This window comes from Hyla sarda, unplaced genomic scaffold (assembly GCF_029499605.1).
Source record: "Hyla sarda isolate aHylSar1 unplaced genomic scaffold, aHylSar1.hap1 scaffold_185, whole genome shotgun sequence".
Taxonomy (NCBI): domain Eukaryota; kingdom Metazoa; phylum Chordata; class Amphibia; order Anura; family Hylidae; genus Hyla; species Hyla sarda.
The window spans coordinates 267,372-289,053 of NW_026608499.1; the positions used below are offsets into that span (position 1 = coordinate 267,372).

Sequence of the window (21,682 nt, forward strand, 5' to 3'; positions counted from 1 at the left end):
TATTTGACAACCTATGGCGGTGATGGTTCTGCTCAGGCAGAGCAGTGCTGATGCTCCTCATAAAGCTGTCGCTGCTGTGAAGGTTCTAGGTGACATCACAAATCCCTATGGTTACATACACAACAAAGCTGGGTTGTTGTTGTTTACACTCTGCAAGGCCTGTGGAAGTGAGTGACATCATAGCACTGTAGTTCTGAGGGTTCTAGATGGATGCAACAATCTCCTGTTGCTTCTATGAAGGCCATAATAGACGACATCACCAAACAGCTCCATAGTCACATACACAGCAAAGGAGAGATGTTGTTTACACCTAGTGATGTCAGTGGTATTGAGTGACATCACAGCACAGTGCTAAGGCTCCTGGGCCTGGACACAGCAGCGGCTGCAATATCTCAACGGAGAATATGTTTATATATATGTGTGTGTGTGCGCGTATATATATATATATATATATATATATATATATATATATATATATATATTTCTCCGCCGAAATCACTTTTAAACCCATTTCCACCTTTTTTTCCCTTCTCTTCCTCTTACTTTTTTTTCACGTTTTTTTACGTCTTTCTCCTTTTCGCCTCTTTTCTGGGCGTATTATTCTTCTTTTTCTTCTTTTTTTTCGTCTAATGCATACCCCATCAGTGCAGCAATGCTTATTCAATACCGCCAGCAGATGGAGACACTGGGGGATAATTTTCTAAGGATTTATACTGATTTTTCCTGTCTGAATTTGTCGCACAGAAAGTTGCAGGCCAAATATGTGTGACATTTCTGCGACTTTAGCTTCTAGAGCATTTTTACAACATTATACATAGGTGCTGAATACATAAAAAGCGACTGTTCAGCGACAGACAAGTCGCATCGGCTGAAAGTAGGCCAGAATGTCAGTCCATGTTGGAGCAGGTTTAGATACAGTCTAAAGTATAGATCTCAAAGTCTGTGCACAGAATTTAGCAAGGGCCTCGCACCTTCTGATGCATCAGGTAGGTGCACAATAGCATAGCCTAACCCTCTGTACTTTGGTCTATATTGATGCGGGACATAGACAGCCAGCTGATGACCAATCCATTAGTGCAATGGATGGCTGGAAGCATTTGTCTTTGCCTTTGCAATACCACAGAAGCAATGCATGGTCAATGTACAGCAATGACACACCTGTGTGAACAGCCAGGAGACCCCCCCCCCCCCCATGTTATGTTACATAGTTACATAGTTAGTACGGTCGAAAAAAGACATATGTCCATCAAGTTCAACCAGGGAATTAAGGGGTAGGGGTGTGGCGCGATATTGGGGAAGGGATGAGATTTTATATTTCTTCATAAGCATTAATCTTATTTTGTCAATTAGGAACATTCAGCACCCACCCGCTATCAAGGCAGCTGCCTATCATGTCATGCCCTACCTGCACAGGTGTGCTGGCTACTCAAATGATCCAATTAAGGAGGCCATTTAGTCAGCAGCAGCAGAAGTCCTGTGCCTGGACGCTCCAACAGCGGCCAGACACAAGCAGAAGCAGAAGCAGCAGAAGCAGCAGCAGCACCACCTTTTGTTTTTTGGCTGCAGCAGCAGCAAGGCCCACAGGGCTGGCTAGCTGGCTAGCCAGCAAGCAGGTAGCAATGAAAGTAGGAATCTTTCTTTTTAACCCTGTAAGGGGGTGGTGCACTGTACCCGAAGATACTGCCATATCGGGTCAATGCATAGGGCGACGGAAGCAAGCTTCGAAATCGGCCCCCGTTCTCAAAAATCCATTTAATATATGGTCCCCAGATAGGGGACGTATCAGATATTAAACTGATAAGAACAGATACTACACTTGATCTTAGCCAAAAGGCCGAGAAGCGATAACCGTGAAAGGGGCGGGCCCAACAAGGTGCCCTTCATGGGCACTATCACTGCTTGCTGTCAGGGAGGCTGCCAGACAATTTTCCATGCACACTCTGGGCTGGGGGGCAGTCAACCACCAGTACACACAGCAGAACCTAAACCCATACCATTATTGCTAAGCAGCAAGACAGGGGCCCATTGCACTCCCACGGGGCCTTTTTAAATGCAATCCATAACCCGGATTTGCCAGGAACCCTTCTTACTCCTCCTACTTGCATGTGACACTGGGCTTAGGATCTGCATAGGAAACACACACACAAGCACACACCTACCTTTGTTGCCTGCAGATGCCTCCTTGGCTGTCCCCAAACGGTATCAAACCAACACCCACGGGAAGCTGTAAGCATAGAGGACATGCCTGCACCCCATTGGACTTACCTGTGTGGGTTAAACCCGGGTTATTTGACAACCTATGGCGGTGATGGTTCTGCTCAGGCAGAGCAGTGCTGATGCTCCTCATAAAGCTGTCGCTGCTGTGAAGGTTCTAGGTGACATCACAAATCCCTATGGTTACATACACAACAAAGCTGGGTTGTTGTTGTTTACACTCTGCAAGGCCTGTGGAAGTGAGTGACATCATAGCACTGTAGTTCTGAGGGTTCTAGATGGATGCAACAATCTCCTGTTGCTTCTATGAAGGCCATAATAGACGACATCACCAAACAGCTCCATAGTCACATACACAGCAAAGGAGAGATGTTGTTTACACCTAGTGATGTCAGTGGTATTGAGTGACATCACAGCACAGTGCTAAGGCTCCTGGGCCTGGACACAGCAGCGGCTGCAATATCTCAACGGAGAATACGTTTATATATATGTGTGTGTGTGCGCGTATATATATATATATATATATATATATATATATATATATATTTCTCCGCCGAAATCACTTTTAAACCCATTTCCACCTTTTTTTCCCTTCTCTTCCTCTTACTTTTTTTTCACGTTTTTTTACGTTTTTCTCCTTTTCGCCTCTTTTCTGGGCGTATTATTCTTCTTTTTCTTCTTTTTTTTTGTCTAATGCATACCCCATCAGTGCAGCAATGCTTATTCAATACCGCCAGCAGATGGAGACACTGGGGGATAATTTTCTAAGGATTTATACTGATTTTTCCTGTCTGAATTTGTCGCACAGAAAGTTGCAGGCCAAATATGTGTGACATTTCTGCGACTTTAGCTTCTAGAGCATTTTTACAACATTATACATAGGTGCTGAATACATAAAAAGCGACTGTTCAGCGACAGACAAGTCGCATCGGCTGAAAGTAGGCCAGAATGTCAGTCCATGTTGGAGCAGGTTTAGATACAGTCTAAAGTATAGATCTCAAAGTCTGTGCACAGAATTTAGCAAGGGCCTCGCACCTTCTGATGCATCAGGTAGGTGCACAATAGCATAGCCTAACCCTCTGTACTTTGGTCTATATTGATGCGGGACATAGACAGCCAGCTGATGACCAATCCATTAGTGCAATGGATGGCTGGAAGCATTTGTCTTTGCCTTTGCAATACCACAGAAGCAATGCATGGTCAATGTACAGCAATGACACACCTGTGTGAACAGCCAGGAGACCCCCCCCCCCCCCATGTTATGTTACATAGTTACATAGTTAGTACGGTCGAAAAAAGACATATGTCCATCAAGTTCAACCAGGGAATTAAGGGGTAGGGGTGTGGCGCGATATTGGGGAAGGGATGAGATTTTATATTTCTTCATAAGCATTAATCTTATTTTGTCAATTAGGAACATTCAGCACCCACCCGCTATCAAGGCAGCTGCCTATCATGTCATGCCCTACCTGCACAGGTGTGCTGGCTACTCAAATGATCCAATTAAGGAGGCCATTTAGTCAGCAGCAGCAGAAGTCCTGTGCCTGGACGCTCCAACAGCGGCCAGACACAAGCAGCAGCAGAAGCAGCAGCAGCACCACCTTTTGTTTTTTGGCTGCAGCAGCAGCAAGGCCCACAGGGCTGGCTAGCTGGCTAGCCAGCAAGCAGGTAGCAATGAAAGTAGGAATCTTTCTTTTTAACCCTGTAAGGGGGTGGTGCACTGTACCCGAAGATACTGCCATATCGGGTCAATGCATAGGGCGACGGAAGCAAGCTTCGAAATCGGCCCCCGTTCTCAAAAATCCATTTAATATATGGTCCCCAGATAGAGGACGTATCAGATATTAAACTGATAAGAACAGATACTACACTTGATCTTAGCCAAAAGGCCGAGAAGCGATAACCGTGAAAGGGGCGGGCCCAACAAGGTGCCCTTCATGGGCACTATCACTGCTTGCTGTCAGGGAGGCTGCCAGACAATTTTCCATGCACACTCTGGGCTGGGGGGCAGTCAACCACCAGTACACACAGCAGAACCTAAACCCATACCATTATTGCTAAGCAGCAAGACAGGGGCCCATTGCACTCCCACGGGGCCTTTTTAAATGCAATCCATAACCCGGATTTGCCAGGAACCCTTCTTACTCCTCCTACTTGCATGTGACACTGGGCTTAGGATCTGCATAGGAAACACACACACAAGCACACACCTACCTTTGTTGCCTGCAGATGCCTCCTTGGCTGTCCCCAAACGGTATCAAACCAACACCCACGGGAAGCTGTAAGCATAGAGGACATGCCTGCACCCCATTGGACTTACCTGTGTGGGTTAAACCCGGGTTATTTGACAACCTATGGCGGTGATGGTTCTGCTCAGGCAGAGCAGTGCTGATGCTCCTCATAAAGCTGTCGCTGCTGTGAAGGTTCTAGGTGACATCACAAATCCCTATGGTTACATACACAACAAAGCTGGGTTGTTGTTGTTTACACTCTGCAAGGCCTGTGGAAGTGAGTGACATCATAGCACTGTAGTTCTGAGGGTTCTAGATGGATGCAACAATCTCCTGTTGCTTCTATGAAGGCCATAATAGACGACATCACCAAACAGCTCCATAGTCACATACACAGCAAAGGAGAGATGTTGTTTACACCTAGTGATGTCAGTGGTATTGAGTGACATCACAGCACAGTGCTAAGGCTCCTGGGCCTGGACACAGCAGCGGCTGCAATATCTCAACGGAGAATACGTTTATATATATGTGTGTGTGTGCGCGTATATATATATATATATATATATATATATATATATATATATATATATATTTCTCCGCCGAAATCACTTTTAAACCCATTTCCACCTTTTTTTCCCTTCTCTTCCTCTTACTTTTTTTTCACGTTTTTTTACGTTTTTCTCCTTTTCGCCTCTTTTCTGGGCGTATTATTCTTCTTTTTCTTCTTTTTTTTCGTCTAATGCATACCCCATCAGTGCAGCAATGCTTATTCAATACCGCCAGCAGATGGAGACACTGGGGGATAATTTTCTAAGGATTTATACTGATTTTTCCTGTCTGAATTTGTCGCACAGAAAGTTGCAGGCCAAATATGTGTGACATTTCTGCGACTTTAGCTTCTAGAGCATTTTTACAACATTATACATAGGTGCTGAATACATAAAAAGCGACTGTTCAGCGACAGACAAGTCGCATCGGCTGAAAGTAGGCCAGAATGTCAGTCCATGTTGGAGCAGGTTTAGATACAGTCTAAAGTATAGATCTCAAAGTCTGTGCACAGAATTTAGCAAGGGCCTCGCACCTTCTGATGCATCAGGTAGGTGCACAATAGCATAGCCTAACCCTCTGTACTTTGGTCTATATTGATGCGGGACATAGACAGCCAGCTGATGACCAATCCATTAGTGCAATGGATGGCTGGAAGCATTTGTCTTTGCCTTTGCAATACCACAGAAGCAATGCATGGTCAATGTGTCAATGTACAGCAATGACACACCTGTGTGAACAGCCAGGAGACCCCCCCCCCCCCCCCCATGTTATGTTACATAGTTACATAGTTAGTACGGTCGAAAAAAGACATATGTCCATCAAGTTCAACCAGGGAATTAAGGGGTAGGGGTGTGGCGCGATATTGGGGAAGGGATGAGATTTTATATTTCTTCATAAGCATTAATCTTATTTTGTCAATTAGGAACATTCAGCACCCACCCGCTATCAAGGCAGCTGCCTATCATGTCATGCCCTACCTGCACAGGTGTGCTGGCTACTCAAATGATCCAATTAAGGAGGCCATTTAGTCAGCAGCAGCAGAAGTCCTGTGCCTGGACGCTCCAACAGCGGCCAGACACAAGCAGAAGCAGAAGCAGCAGAAGCAGCAGCAGCACCACCTTTTGTTTTTTGGCTGCAGCAGCAGCAAGGCCCACAGGGCTGGCTAGCTGGCTAGCCAGCAAGCAGGTAGCAATGAAAGTAGGAATCTTTCTTTTTAACCCTGTAAGGGGGTGGTGCACTGTACCCGAAGATACTGCCATATCGGGTCAATGCATAGGGCGACGGAAGCAAGCTTCGAAATCGGCCCCCGTTCTCAAAAATCCATTTAATATATGGTCCCCAGATAGGGGACGTATCAGATATTAAACTGATAAGAACAGATACTACACTTGATCTTAGCCAAAAGGCCGAGAAGCGATAACCGTGAAAGGGGCGGGCCCAACAAGGTGCCCTTCATGGGCACTATCACTGCTTGCTGTCAGGGAGGCTGCCAGACAATTTTCCATGCACACTCTGGGCTGGGGGGCAGTCAACCACCAGTACACACAGCAGAACCTAAACCCATACCATTATTGCTAAGCAGCAAGACAGGGGCCCATTGCACTCCCACGGGGCCTTTTTAAATGCAATCCATAACCCGGATTTGCCAGGAACCCTTCTTACTCCTCCTACTTGCATGTGACACTGGGCTTAGGATCTGCATAGGAAACACACACACAAGCACACACCTACCTTTGTTGCCTGCAGATGCCTCCTTGGCTGTCCCCAAACGGTATCAAACCAACACCCACGGGAAGCTGTAAGCATAGAGGACATGCCTGCACCCCATTGGACTTACCTGTGTGGGTTAAACCCGGGTTATTTGACAACCTATGGCGGTGATGGTTCTGCTCAGGCAGAGCAGTGCTGATGCTCCTCATAAAGCTGTCGCTGCTGTGAAGGTTCTAGGTGACATCACAAATCCCTATGGTTACATACACAACAAAGCTGGGTTGTTGTTGTTTACACTCTGCAAGGCCTGTGGAAGTGAGTGACATCATAGCACTGTAGTTCTGAGGGTTCTAGATGGATGCAACAATCTCCTGTTGCTTCTATGAAGGCCATAATAGACGACATCACCAAACAGCTCCATAGTCACATACACAGCAAAGGAGAGATGTTGTTTACACCTAGTGATGTCAGTGGTATTGAGTGACATCACAGCACAGTGCTAAGGCTCCTGGGCCTGGACACAGCAGCGGCTGCAATATCTCAACGGAGAATACGTTTATATATATGTGTGTGTGTGCGCGTATATATATATATATATATATATATATATATATATATATATATTCTCCGCCGAAATCACTTTTAAACCCATTTCCACCTTTTTTTCCCTTCTCTTCCTCTTACTTTTTTTTCACGTTTTTTTACGTTTTTCTCCTTTTCGCCTCTTTTCTGGGCGTATTATTCTTCTTTTTCTTCTTTTTTTTCGTCTAATGCATACCCCATCAGTGCAGCAATGCTTATTCAATACCGCCAGCAGATGGAGACACTGGGGGATAATTTTCTAAGGATTTATACTGATTTTTCCTGTCTGAATTTGTCGCACAGAAAGTTGCAGGCCAAATATGTGTGACATTTCTGCGACTTTAGCTTCTAGAGCATTTTTACAACATTATACATAGGTGCTGAATACATAAAAAGCGACTGTTCAGCGACAGACAAGTCGCATCGGCTGAAAGTAGGCCAGAATGTCAGTCCATGTTGGAGCAGGTTTAGATACAGTCTAAAGTATAGATCTCAAAGTCTGTGCACAGAATTTAGCAAGGGCCTCGCACCTTCTGATGCATCAGGTAGGTGCACAATAGCATAGCCTAACCCTCTGTACTTTGGTCTATATTGATGCGGGACATAGACAGCCAGCTGATGACCAATCCATTAGTGCAATGGATGGCTGGAAGCATTTGTCTTTGCCTTTGCAATACCACAGAAGCAATGCATGGTCAATGTACAGCAATGACACACCTGTGTGAACAGCCAGGAGACCCCCCCCCCCCCCATGTTATGTTACATAGTTACATAGTTAGTACGGTCGAAAAAAGACATATGTCCATCAAGTTCAACCAGGGAATTAAGGGGTAGGGGTGTGGCGCGATATTGGGGAAGGGATGAGATTTTATATTTCTTCATAAGCATTAATCTTATTTTGTCAATTAGGAACATTCAGCACCCACCCGCTATCAAGGCAGCTGCCTATCATGTCATGCCCTACCTGCACAGGTGTGCTGGCTACTCAAATGATCCAATTAAGGAGGCCATTTAGTCAGCAGCAGCAGAAGTCCTGTGCCTGGACGCTCCAACAGCGGCCAGACACAAGCAGCAGCAGAAGCAGCAGCAGCACCACCTTTTGTTTTTTGGCTGCAGCAGCAGCAAGGCCCACAGGGCTGGCTAGCTGGCTAGCCAGCAAGCAGGTAGCAATGAAAGTAGGAATCTTTCTTTTTAACCCTGTAAGGGGGTGGTGCACTGTACCCGAAGATACTGCCATATCGGGTCAATGCATAGGGCGACGGAAGCAAGCTTCGAAATCGGCCCCCGTTCTCAAAAATCCATTTAATATATGGTCCCCAGATAGAGGACGTATCAGATATTAAACTGATAAGAACAGATACTACACTTGATCTTAGCCAAAAGGCCGAGAAGCGATAACCGTGAAAGGGGCGGGCCCAACAAGGTGCCCTTCATGGGCACTATCACTGCTTGCTGTCAGGGAGGCTGCCAGACAATTTTCCATGCACACTCTGGGCTGGGGGGCAGTCAACCACCAGTACACACAGCAGAACCTAAACCCATACCATTATTGCTAAGCAGCAAGACAGGGGCCCATTGCACTCCCACGGGGCCTTTTTAAATGCAATCCATAACCCGGATTTGCCAGGAACCCTTCTTACTCCTCCTACTTGCATGTGACACTGGGCTTAGGATCTGCATAGGAAACACACACACAAGCACACACCTACCTTTGTTGCCTGCAGATGCCTCCTTGGCTGTCCCCAAACGGTATCAAACCAACACCCACGGGAAGCTGTAAGCATAGAGGACATGCCTGCACCCCATTGGACTTACCTGTGTGGGTTAAACCCGGGTTATTTGACAACCTATGGCGGTGATGGTTCTGCTCAGGCAGAGCAGTGCTGATGCTCCTCATAAAGCTGTCGCTGCTGTGAAGGTTCTAGGTGACATCACAAATCCCTATGGTTACATACACAACAAAGCTGGGTTGTTGTTGTTTACACTCTGCAAGGCCTGTGGAAGTGAGTGACATCATAGCACTGTAGTTCTGAGGGTTCTAGATGGATGCAACAATCTCCTGTTGCTTCTATGAAGGCCATAATAGACGACATCACCAAACAGCTCCATAGTCACATACACAGCAAAGGAGAGATGTTGTTTACACCTAGTGATGTCAGTGGTATTGAGTGACATCACAGCACAGTGCTAAGGCTCCTGGGCCTGGACACAGCAGCGGCTGCAATATCTCAACGGAGAATACGTTTATATATATGTGTGTGTGTGCGCGTATATATATATATATATATATATATATATATATATATTTCTCCGCCGAAATCACTTTTAAACCCATTTCCACCTTTTTTTCCCTTCTCTTCCTCTTACTTTTTTTTCACGTTTTTTTACGTTTTTCTCCTTTTCGCCTCTTTTCTGGGCGTATTATTCTTCTTTTTCTTCTTTTTTTTCGTCTAATGCATACCCCATCAGTGCAGCAATGCTTATTCAATACCGCCAGCAGATGGAGACACTGGGGGATAATTTTCTAAGGATTTATACTGATTTTTCCTGTCTGAATTTGTCGCACAGAAAGTTGCAGGCCAAATATGTGTGACATTTCTGCGACTTTAGCTTCTAGAGCATTTTTACAACATTATACATAGGTGCTGAATACATAAAAAGCGACTGTTCAGCGACAGACAAGTCGCATCGGCTGAAAGTAGGCCAGAATGTCAGTCCATGTTGGAGCAGGTTTAGATACAGTCTAAAGTATAGATCTCAAAGTCTGTGCACAGAATTTAGCAAGGGCCTCGCACCTTCTGATGCATCAGGTAGGTGCACAATAGCATAGCCTAACCCTCTGTACTTTGGTCTATATTGATGCGGGACATAGACAGCCAGCTGATGACCAATCCATTAGTGCAATGGATGGCTGGAAGCATTTGTCTTTGCCTTTGCAATACCACAGAAGCAATGCATGGTCAATGTACAGCAATGACACACCTGTGTGAACAGCCAGGAGACCCCCCCCCCCCCCCATGTTATGTTACATAGTTACATAGATAGTACGGTCGAAAAAAGACATATGTCCATCAAGTTCAACCAGGGAATTAAGGGGTAGGGGTGTGGCGCGATATTGGGGAAGGGATGAGATTTTATATTTCTTCATAAGCATTAATCTTATTTTGTCAATTAGGAACATTCAGCACCCACCCGCTATCAAGGCAGCTGCCTATCATGTCATGCCCTACCTGCACAGGTGTGCTGGCTACTCAAATGATCCAATTAAGGAGGCCATTTAGTCAGCAGCAGCAGAAGTCCTGTGCCTGGACGCTCCAACAGCGGCCAGACACAAGCAGAAGCAGAAGCAGCAGAAGCAGCAGCAGCACCACCTTTTGTTTTTTGGCTGCAGCAGCAGCAAGGCCCACAGGGCTGGCTAGCTGGCTAGCCAGCAAGCAGGTAGCAATGAAAGTAGGAATCTTTCTTTTTAACCCTGTAAGGGGGTGGTGCACTGTACCCGAAGATACTGCCATATCGGGTCAATGCATAGGGCGACGGAAGCAAGCTTCGAAATCGGCCCCCGTTCTCAAAAATCCATTTAATATATGGTCCCCAGATAGGGGACGTATCAGATATTAAACTGATAAGAACAGATACTACACTTGATCTTAGCCAAAAGGCCGAGAAGCGATAACCGTGAAAGGGGCGGGCCCAACAAGGTGCCCTTCATGGGCACTATCACTGCTTGCTGTCAGGGAGGCTGCCAGACAATTTTCCATGCACACTCTGGGCTGGGGGGCAGTCAACCACCAGTACACACAGCAGAACCTAAACCCATACCATTATTGCTAAGCAGCAAGACAGGGGCCCATTGCACTCCCACGGGGCCTTTTTAAATGCAATCCATAACCCGGATTTGCCAGGAACCCTTCTTACTCCTCCTACTTGCATGTGACACTGGGCTTAGGATCTGCATAGGAAACACACACACAAGCACACACCTACCTTTGTTGCCTGCAGATGCCTCCTTGGCTGTCCCCAAACGGTATCAAACCAACACCCACGGGAAGCTGTAAGCATAGAGGACATGCCTGCACCCCATTGGACTTACCTGTGTGGGTTAAACCCGGGTTATTTGACAACCTATGGCGGTGATGGTTCTGCTCAGGCAGAGCAGTGCTGATGCTCCTCATAAAGCTGTCGCTGCTGTGAAGGTTCTAGGTGACATCACAAATCCCTATGGTTACATACACAACAAAGCTGGGTTGTTGTTGTTTACACTCTGCAAGGCCTGTGGAAGTGAGTGACATCATAGCACTGTAGTTCTGAGGGTTCTAGATGGATGCAACAATCTCCTGTTGCTTCTATGAAGGCCATAATAGACGACATCACCAAACAGCTCCATAGTCACATACACAGCAAAGGAGAGATGTTGTTTACACCTAGTGATGTCAGTGGTATTGAGTGACATCACAGCACAGTGCTAAGGCTCCTGGGCCTGGACACAGCAGCGGCTGCAATATCTCAACGGAGAATACGTTTATATATATGTGTGTGTGTGCGCGTATATATATATATATATATATATATATATATATATATATATATATATATATATATTTCTCCGCCGAAATCACTTTTAAACCCATTTCCACCTTTTTTTCCCTTCTCTTCCTCTTACTTTTTTTTCACGTTTTTTTACGTTTTTCTCCTTTTCGCCTCTTTTCTGGGCGTATTCTTCTTCTTTTTCTTCTTTTTTTTCGTCTAATGCATACCCCATCAGTGCAGCAATGCTTATTCAATACCGCCAGCAGATGGAGACACTGGGGGATAATTTTCTAAGGATTTATACTGATTTTTCCTGTCTGAATTTGTCGCACAGAAAGTTGCAGGCCAAATATGTGTGACATTTCTGCGACTTTAGCTTCTAGAGCATTTTTACAACATTATACATAGGTGCTGAATACATAAAAAGCGACTGTTCAGCGACAGACAAGTCGCATCGGCTGAAAGTAGGCCAGAATGTCAGTCCATGTTGGAGCAGGTTTAGATACAGTCTAAAGTATAGATCTCAAAGTCTGTGCACAGAATTTAGCAAGGGCCTCGCACCTTCTGATGCATCAGGTAGGTGCACAATAGCATAGCCTAACCCTCTGTACTTTGGTCTATATTGATGCGGGACATAGACAGCCAGCTGATGACCAATCCATTAGTGCAATGGATGGCTGGAAGCATTTGTCTTTGCCTTTGCAATACCACAGAAGCAATGCATGGTCAATGTGTCAATGTACAGCAATGACACACCTGTGTGAACAGCCAGGAGACCCCCCCCCCCCCCCCATGTTATGTTACATAGTTACATAGTTAGTACGGTCGAAAAAAGACATATGTCCATCAAGTTCAACCAGGGAATTAAGGGGTAGGGGTGTGGCGCGATATTGGGGAAGGGATGAGATTTTATATTTCTTCATAAGCATTAATCTTATTTTGTCAATTAGGAACATTCAGCACCCACCCGCTATCAAGGCAGCTGCCTATCATGTCATGCCCTACCTGCACAGGTGTGCTGGCTACTCAAATGATCCAATTAAGGAGGCCATTTAGTCAGCAGCAGCAGAAGTCCTGTGCCTGGATGCTCCAACAGCGGCCAGACACAAGCAGAAGCAGAAGCAGCAGAAGCAGCAGCAGCACCACCTTTTGTTTTTTGGCTGCAGCAGCAGCAAGGCCCACAGGGCTGGCTAGCTGGCTAGCCAGCAAGCAGGTAGCAATGAAAGTAGGAATCTTTCTTTTTAACCCTGTAAGGGGGTGGTGCACTGTACCCGAAGATACTGCCATATCGGGTCAATGCATAGGGCGACGGAAGCAAGCTTCGAAATCGGCCCCCGTTCTCAAAAATCCATTTAATATATGGTCCCCAGATAGGGGACGTATCAGATATTAAACTGATAAGAACAGATACTACACTTGATCTTAGCCAAAAGGCCGAGAAGCGATAACCGTGAAAGGGGCGGGCCCAACAAGGTGCCCTTCATGGGCACTATCACTGCTTGCTGTCAGGGAGGCTGCCAGACAATTTTCCATGCACACTCTGGGCTGGGGGGCAGTCAACCACCAGTACACACAGCAGAACCTAAACCCATACCATTATTGCTAAGCAGCAAGACAGGGGCCCATTGCACTCCCACGGGGCCTTTTTAAATGCAATCCATAACCCGGATTTGCCAGGAACCCTTCTTACTCCTCCTACTTGCATGTGACACTGGGCTTAGGATCTGCATAGGAAACACACACACAAGCACACACCTACCTTTGTTGCCTGCAGATGCCTCCTTGGCTGTCCCCAAACGGTATCAAACCAACACCCACTGGAAGCTGTAAGCATAGAGGACATGCCTGCACCCCATTGGACTTACCTGTGTGGGTTAAACCCGGGTTATTTGACAACCTATGGCGGTGATGGTTCTGCTCAGGCAGAGCAGTGCTGATGCTCCTCATAAAGCTGTCGCTGCTGTGAAGGTTCTAGGTGACATCACAAATCCCTATGGTTACATACACAACAAAGCTGGGTTGTTGTTGTTTACACTCTGCAAGGCCTGTGGAAGTGAGTGACATCATAGCACTGTAGTTCTGAGGGTTCTAGATGGATGCAACAATCTCCTGTTGCTTCTATGAAGGCCATAATAGACGACATCACCAAACAGCTCCATAGTCACATACACAGCAAAGGAGAGATGTTGTTTACACCTAGTGATGTCAGTGGTATTGAGTGACATCACAGCACAGTGCTAAGGCTCCTGGGCCTGGACACAGCAGCGGCTGCAATATCTCAACGGAGAATACGTTTATATATATGTGTGTGTGTGCGCGTATATATATATATATATATATATATATATATATATATATATATTTCTCCGCCGAAATCACTTTTAAACCCATTTCCACCTTTTTTTCCCTTCTCTTCCTCTTACTTTTTTTTCACGTTTTTTTACGTTTTTCTCCTTTTCGCCTCTTTTCTGGGCGTATTATTCTTCTTTTTCTTCTTTTTTTTCGTCTAATGCATACCCCATCAGTGCAGCAATGCTTATTCAATACCGCCAGCAGATGGAGACACTGGGGGATAATTTTCTAAGGATTTATACTGATTTTTCCTGTCTGAATTTGTCGCACAGAAAGTTGCAGGCCAAATATGTGTGACATTTCTGCGACTTTAGCTTCTAGAGCATTTTTACAACATTATACATAGGTGCTGAATACATAAAAAGCGACTGTTCAGCGACAGACAAGTCGCATCGGCTGAAAGTAGGCCAGAATGTCAGTCCATGTTGGAGCAGGTTTAGATACAGTCTAAAGTATAGATCTCAAAGTCTGTGCACAGAATTTAGCAAGGGCCTCGCACCTTCTGATGCATCAGGTAGGTGCACAATAGCATAGCCTAACCCTCTGTACTTTGGTCTATATTGATGCGGGACATAGACAGCCAGCTGATGACCAATCCATTAGTGCAATGGATGGCTGGAAGCATTTGTCTTTGCCTTTGCAATACCACAGAAGCAATGCATGGTCAATGTACAGCAATGACACACCTGTGTGAACAGCCAGGAGACCCCCCCCCCCCCCCATGTTATGTTACATAGTTACATAGTTAGTACGGTCGAAAAAAGACATATGTCCATCAAGTTCAACCAGGGAATTAAGGGGTAGGGGTGTGGCGCGATATTGGGGAAGGGATGAGATTTTATATTTCTTCATAAGCATTAATCTTATTTTGTCAATTAGGAACATTCAGCACCCACCCGCTATCAAGGCAGCTGCCTATCATGTCATGCCCTACCTGCACAGGTGTGCTGGCTACTCAAATGATCCAATTAAGGAGGCCATTTAGTCAGCAGCAGCAGAAGTCCTGTGCCTGGACGCTCCAACAGCGGCCAGACACAAGCAGAAGCAGCAGAAGCAGCAGCAGCACCACCTTTTGTTTTTTGGCTGCAGCAGCAGCAAGGCCCACAGGGCTGGCTAGCTGGCTAGCCAGCAAGCAGGTAGCAATGAAAGTAGGAATCTTTCTTTTTAACCCTGTAAGGGGGTGGTGCACTGTACCCGAAGATACTGCCATATCGGGTCAATGCATAGGGCGACGGAAGCAAGCTTCGAAATCGGCCCCCGTTCTCAAAAATCCATTTAATATATGGTCCCCAGATAGGGGACGTATCAGATATTAAACTGATAAGAACAGATACTACACTTGATCTTAGCCAAAAGGCCGAGAAGCGATAACCGTGAAAGGGGCGGGCCCAACAAGGTGCCCTTCATGGGCACTATCACTGCTTGCTGTCAGGGAGGCTGCCAGACAATTTTCCATGCACACTCTGGGCTGGGGGGTAGTCAACCACCAGTACACACAGCAGAACCTAAACCCATACCATTATTGCTAAGCAGCAAGACAGGGGCCCATTGCACTCCCACGGGGCCTTTTTAAATGCAATCCATAACCCGGATTTGCCAGGAACCCTTCTTACTCCTCCTACTTGCATGTGACACTGGGCTTAGGATCTGCATAGGAAACACACACACAAGCACACACCTACCTTTGTTGCCTGCAGATGCCTCCTTGGCTGTCCCCAAACGGTATCAAACCAACACCCACGGGAAGCTGTAAGCATAGAGGACATGCCTGCACCCCATTGGACTTACCTGTGTGGGTTAAACCCGGGTTATTTGACAACCTATGGCGGTGATGGTTCTGCTCAGGCAGAGCAGTGCTGATGCTCCTCATAAAGCTGTCGCTGCTGTGAAGGTTCTAGGTGACATCACAAATCCCTATGGTTACATACACAACAAAGCTGGGTTGTTGTTGTTTACACTCTGCAAGGCCTGTGGAAGTGAGTGACATCATAGCACTGTAGTTCTGAGGGTTCTAGATGGATGCAACAATCTCCTGTTGCTTCTATGAAGGCCATAATAGACGACATCACCAAACAGCTCCATAGTCACATACACAGCAAAGGAGAGATGTTGTTTACACCTAGTGATGTCAGTGGTATTGAGTGACATCACAGCACAGTGCTAAGGCTCCTGGGCCTGGACACAGCAGCGGCTGCAATATCTCAACGGAGAATACGTTTATATATATGTGTGTGTGTGTGTGCGCGTATATATATATATATATATATATATATATATATATATATATATATATATATTTCTCTGCCGAAATCACTTTTAAACCCATTTCCACCTTTTTTTCCCTTCTCTTCCTCTTACTTTTTTTTCACGTTTTTTTACGTTTTTCTCCTTTTCGCCTCTTTTCTGGGCGTATTATTCTTCTTTTTCTTCTTTTTTTTCGTCTAATGCATACCCCATCAGTGCAGCAATGCTTATTCAATACCGCCAGCAGATGGAGACACTGGGGGATAATTTTCTAAGGATTTATACTGATTTTTCCTGTCTGAATTTGTCGCACAGAAAGTTGCAGGCCAAATATGTGTGACATTTCTGCGACTTTAGCTTCTAGAGCATTTTTACAACATTATACATAGGTGCTGAATACATAAAAAGCGACTGTTCAGCGACAGACAAGTCGCATCGGCTGAAAGTAGGCCAGAATGTCAGTCCATGTTGGAGCAGGTTTAGATACAGTCTAAAGTATAGATCTCAAAGTCTGTGCACAGAATTTAGCAAGGGCCTCGCACCTTCTGATGCATCAGGTAGGTGCACAATAGCATAGCCTAACCCTCTGTACTTTGGTCTATATTGATGCGGGACATAGACAGCCAGCTGATGACCAATCCATTAGTGCAATGGATGGCTGGAAGCATTTGTCTTTGCCTTTGCAATACCACAGAAGCAATGCATGGTCAATGTACAGCAATGACACACCTGTGTGAACAGCCAGGAGACCCCCCCCCCCCCCCCCCATGTTATGTTACATAGTTACATAGTTAGTACGGTCGAAAAAAGACATATGTCCATCAAGTTCAACCAGGGAATTAAGGGGTAGGGGTGTGGCGCGATATTGGGGAAGGGATGAGATTTTATATTTCTTCATAAGCATTAATCTTATTTTGTCAATTAGGAACATTCAGCACCCACCCGCTATCAAGGCAGCTGCCTATCATGTCATGCCCTACCTGCACAGGTGTGCTGGCTACTCAAATGATCCAATTAAGGAGGCCATTTAGTCAGCAGCAGCAGAAGTCCTGTGCCTGGACGCTCCAACAGCGGCCAGACACAAGCAGAAGCAGAAGCAGCAGCAGCACCACCTTTTGTTTTTTGGCTGCAGCAGCAGCAAGGCCCACAGGGCTGGCTAGCTGGCTAGCCAGCAAGCAGGTAGCAATGAAAGTAGGAATCTTTCTTTTTAACCCTGTAAGGGGGTGGTGCACTGTACCCGAAGATACTGCCATATCGGGTCAATGCATAGGGCGACGGAAGCAAGCTTCGAAATCGGCCCCCGTTCTCAAAAATCCATTTAATATATGGTCCCCAGATAGGGGACGTATCAGATATTAAACTGATAAGAACAGATACTACACTTGATCTTAGCCAAAAGGCCGAGAAGCGATAACCGTGAAAGGGGCGGGCCCAACAAGGTGCCCTTCATGGGCACTATCACTGCTTGCTGTCAGGGAGGCTGCCAGACAATTTTCCATGCACACTCTGGGCTGGGGGGCAGTCAACCACCAGTACACACAGCAGAACCTAAACCCATACCATTATTGCTAAGCAGCAAGACAGGGGCCCATTGCACTCCCACGGGGCCTTTTTAAATGCAATCCATAACCCGGATTTGCCAGGAACCCTTCTTACTCCTCCTACTTGCATGTGACACTGGGCTTAGGATCTGCATAGGAAACACACACACAAGCACACACCTACCTTTGTTGCCTGCAGATGCCTCCTTGGCTGTCCCCAAACGGTATCAAACCAACACCCACGGGAAGCTGTAAGCATAGAGGACATGCCTGCACCCCATTGGACTTACCTGTGTGGGTTAAACCCGGGTTATTTGACAACCTATGGCGGTGATGGTTCTGCTCAGGCAGAGCAGTGCTGATGCTCCTCATAAAGCTGTCGCTGCTGTGAAGGTTCTAGGTGACATCACAAATCCCTATGGTTACATACACAACAAAGCTGGGTTGTTGTTGTTTACACTCTGCAAGGCCTGTGGAAGTGAGTGACATCATAGCACTGTAGTTCTGAGGGTTCTAGATGGATGCAACAATCTCCTGTTGCTTCTATGAAGGCCATAATAGACGACATCACCAAACAGCTCCATAGTCACATACACAGCAAAGGAGAGATGTTGTTTACACCTAGTGATGTCAGTGGTATTGAGTGACATCACAGCACAGTGCTAAGGCTCCTGGGCCTGGACACAGCAGCGGCTGCAATATCTCAACGGAGAATACGTTTATATATATGTGTGTGTGTGCGCGTATATATATATATATATTTCTCCGCCGAAATCACTTTTAAACCCATTTCCACCTTTTTTTCCCTTCTCTTCCTCTTACTTTTTTTTCACGTTTTTTTACGTTTTTCTCCTTTTCGCCTCTTTTCTGGGCGTATTATTCTTCTTTTTCTTCTTTTTTTTCGTCTAATGCATACCCCATCAGTGCAGCAATGCTTATTCAATACCGCCAGCAGATGGAGACACTGGGGGATAATTTTCTAAGGATTTATACTGATTTTTCCTGTCTGAATTTGTCGCACAGAAAGTTGCAGGCCAAATATGTGTGACATTTCTGCGACTTTAGCTTCTAGAGCATTTTTACAACATTATACATAGGTGCTGAATACATAAAAAGCGACTGTTCAGCGACAGACAAGTCGCATCGGCTGAAAGTAGGCCAGAATGTCAGTCCATGTTGGAGCAGGTTTAGATACAGTCTAAAGTATAGATCTCAAAGTCTGTGCACAGAATTTAGCAAGGGCCTCGCACCTTCTGATGCATCAGGTAGGTGCACAATAGCATAGCCTAACCCTCTGTACTTTGGTCTATATTGATGCGGGACATAGACAGCCAGCTGATGACCAATCCATTAGTGCAATGGATGGCTGGAAGCATTTGTCTTTGCCTTTGCAATACCACAGAAGCAATGCATGGTCAATGTACAGCAATGACACACCTGTGTGAACAGCCAGGAGACCCCCCCCCCCCCATGTTATGTTACATAGTTACATAGTTAGTACGGTCGAAAAAAGACATATGTCCATCAAGTTCAACCAGGGAATTAAGGGGTAGGGGTGTGGCGCGATATTGGGGAAGGGATGAGATTTTATATTTCTTCATAAGCATTAATCTTATTTTGTCAATTAGGAACATTCAGCACCCACCCGCTATCAAGGCAGCTGCCTATCATGTCATGCCCTACCTGCACAGGTGTGCTGGCTACTCAAATGATCCAATTAAGGAGGCCATTTAGTCAGCAGCAGCAGAAGTCCTGTGCCTGGACGCTCCAACAGCGGCCAGACACAAGCAGAAGCAGAAGCAGAAGCAGCAGCAGCACCACCTTTTGTTTTTTGGCTGCAGCAGCAGCAAGGCCCACAGGGCTGGCTAGCTGGCTAGCCAGCAAGCAGGTAGCAATGAAAGTAGGAATCTTTCTTTTTAACCCTGTAAGGGGGTGGTGCACTGTACCCGAAGATACTGCCATATCGGGTCAATGCATAGGGCGACGGAAGCAAGCTTCGAAATCGGCCCCCGTTCTCAAAAATCCATTTAATATATGGTCCCCAGATAGGGGACGTATCAGATATTAAACTGATAAGAACAGATACTACACTTGATCTTAGCCAAAAGGCCGAGAAGCGATAACCGTGAAAGGGGCGGGCCCAACAAGGTGCCCTTCATGGGCACTATCACTGCTTGCTGTCAGGGAGGCTGCCAGACAATTTTCCATGCACACTCTGGGCTGGGGGGCAGTCAACCACCAGTACACACAGCAGAACCTAAACCCATACCATTATTGCTAAGCAGCAAGACAGGGGCCCATTGCACTCCCACGGGGCCTTTTTAAATGCAATCCATAACCCGGATTTGCCAGGAACCCTTCTTACTCCTCCTACTTGCATGTGACACTGGGCTTAGGATCTGCATAGGAAACACACACACAAGCACACACCTACCTTTGTTGCCTGCAGATGCCTCCTTGGCTGTCCCCAAACGGTATCAAACCAACACCCACGGGAAGCTGTAAGCATAGAGGACATGCCTGCACCCCATTGGACTTACCTGTGTGGGTTAAACCCGGGTTATTTGACAACCTATGGCGGTGATGGTTCTGCTCAGGCAGAGCAGTGCTGATGCTCCTCATAAAGCTGTCGCTGCTGTGAAGGTTCTAGGTGACATCACAAATCCCTATGGTTACATACACAACAAAGCTGGGTTGTTGTTGTTTACACTCTGCAAGGCCTGTGGAAGTGAGTGACATCATAGCACTGTAGTTCTGAGGGTTCTAGATGGATGCAACAATCTCCTGTTGCTTCTATGAAGGCCATAATAGACGACATCACCAAACAGCTCCATAGTCACATACACAGCAAAGGAGAGATGTTGTTTACACCTAGTGATGTCAGTGGTATTGAGTGACATCACAGCACAGTGCTAAGGCTCCTGGGCCTGGACACAGCAGCGGCTGCAATATCTCAACGGAGAATACGTTTATATATATGTGTGTGTGTGCGCGTATATATATATATATATATATATATATATATATATATATATATATTTCTCCGCCGAAATCACTTTTAAACCCATTTCCACCTTTTTTTCCCTTCTCTTCCCTCTTACTTTTTTTTCACGTTTTTTTACGTTTTTCTCCTTTTCGCCTCTTTTCTGGGCGTATTATTCTTCTTTTTCTTCTTTTTTTTCGTCTAATGCATACCCCATCAGTGCAGCAATGCTTATTCAATACCGCCAGCAGATGGAGACACTGGGGGATAATTTTCTAAGGATTTATACTGATTTTTCCTGTCTGAATTTGTCGCACAGAAAGTTGCAGGCCAAATATGTGTGACATTTCTGCGACTTTAGCTTCTAGAGCATTTTTACAACATTATACATAGGTGCTGAATACATAAAAAGCGACTGTTCAGCGACAGACAAGTCGCATCGGCTGAAAGTAGGCCAGAATGTCAGTCCATGTTGGAGCAGGTTTAGATACAGTCTAAAGTATAGATCTCAAAGTCTGTGCACAGAATTTAGCAAGGGCCTCGCACCTTCTGATGCATCAGGTAGGTGCACAATAGCATAGCCTAACCCTCTGTACTTTGGTCTATATTGATGCGGGACATAGACAGCCAGCTGATGACCAATCCATTAGTGCAATGGATGGCTGGAAGCATTTGTCTTTTGCCTTTTGCAATACCACAGAAGCAATGCATGGTCAATGTACAGCAATGACACACCTGTGTGAACAGCC

At 45.9% G+C, this 21,682-nt stretch overlaps 9 non-coding genes across 9 annotated transcripts; all 9 read right to left on the minus strand.

Annotated features, from left to right (window-relative positions):
- Positions 1-1,655: 1,655 nt before the first annotated feature.
- On the minus strand, positions 1,656-1,846 carry LOC130314812 (U2 spliceosomal RNA). The gene has a single exon (XR_008862433.1). It is a non-coding gene; the product is annotated as a U2 spliceosomal RNA (small nuclear RNA).
- A 2,078-nt stretch (positions 1,847-3,924) lies between these two features.
- LOC130314877 (U2 spliceosomal RNA) lies at positions 3,925-4,115 on the minus strand. Its single transcript, XR_008862492.1, has one exon. It is a non-coding gene; the product is annotated as a U2 spliceosomal RNA (small nuclear RNA).
- Positions 4,116-6,221: 2,106 nt separating this feature from the next.
- Positions 6,222-6,412, minus strand: LOC130314813 (U2 spliceosomal RNA). The gene has a single exon (XR_008862434.1). It is a non-coding gene; the product is annotated as a U2 spliceosomal RNA (small nuclear RNA).
- A 2,079-nt stretch (positions 6,413-8,491) lies between these two features.
- On the minus strand, positions 8,492-8,682 carry LOC130314878 (U2 spliceosomal RNA). The gene has a single exon (XR_008862493.1). It is a non-coding gene; the product is annotated as a U2 spliceosomal RNA (small nuclear RNA).
- A 2,084-nt stretch (positions 8,683-10,766) lies between these two features.
- LOC130314814 (U2 spliceosomal RNA) lies at positions 10,767-10,957 on the minus strand. Its single transcript, XR_008862435.1, has one exon. It is a non-coding gene; the product is annotated as a U2 spliceosomal RNA (small nuclear RNA).
- A 2,111-nt stretch (positions 10,958-13,068) lies between these two features.
- Positions 13,069-13,259, minus strand: LOC130314815 (U2 spliceosomal RNA). The gene has a single exon (XR_008862436.1). It is a non-coding gene; the product is annotated as a U2 spliceosomal RNA (small nuclear RNA).
- Positions 13,260-15,343: 2,084 nt separating this feature from the next.
- LOC130314816 (U2 spliceosomal RNA) lies at positions 15,344-15,534 on the minus strand. The gene has a single exon (XR_008862437.1). It is a non-coding gene; the product is annotated as a U2 spliceosomal RNA (small nuclear RNA).
- Positions 15,535-17,630: 2,096 nt separating this feature from the next.
- Positions 17,631-17,821, minus strand: LOC130314817 (U2 spliceosomal RNA). Its single transcript, XR_008862438.1, has one exon. It is a non-coding gene; the product is annotated as a U2 spliceosomal RNA (small nuclear RNA).
- Positions 17,822-19,880: 2,059 nt separating this feature from the next.
- LOC130314819 (U2 spliceosomal RNA) lies at positions 19,881-20,071 on the minus strand. The gene has a single exon (XR_008862440.1). It is a non-coding gene; the product is annotated as a U2 spliceosomal RNA (small nuclear RNA).
- Positions 20,072-21,682: the final 1,611 nt, after the last annotated feature.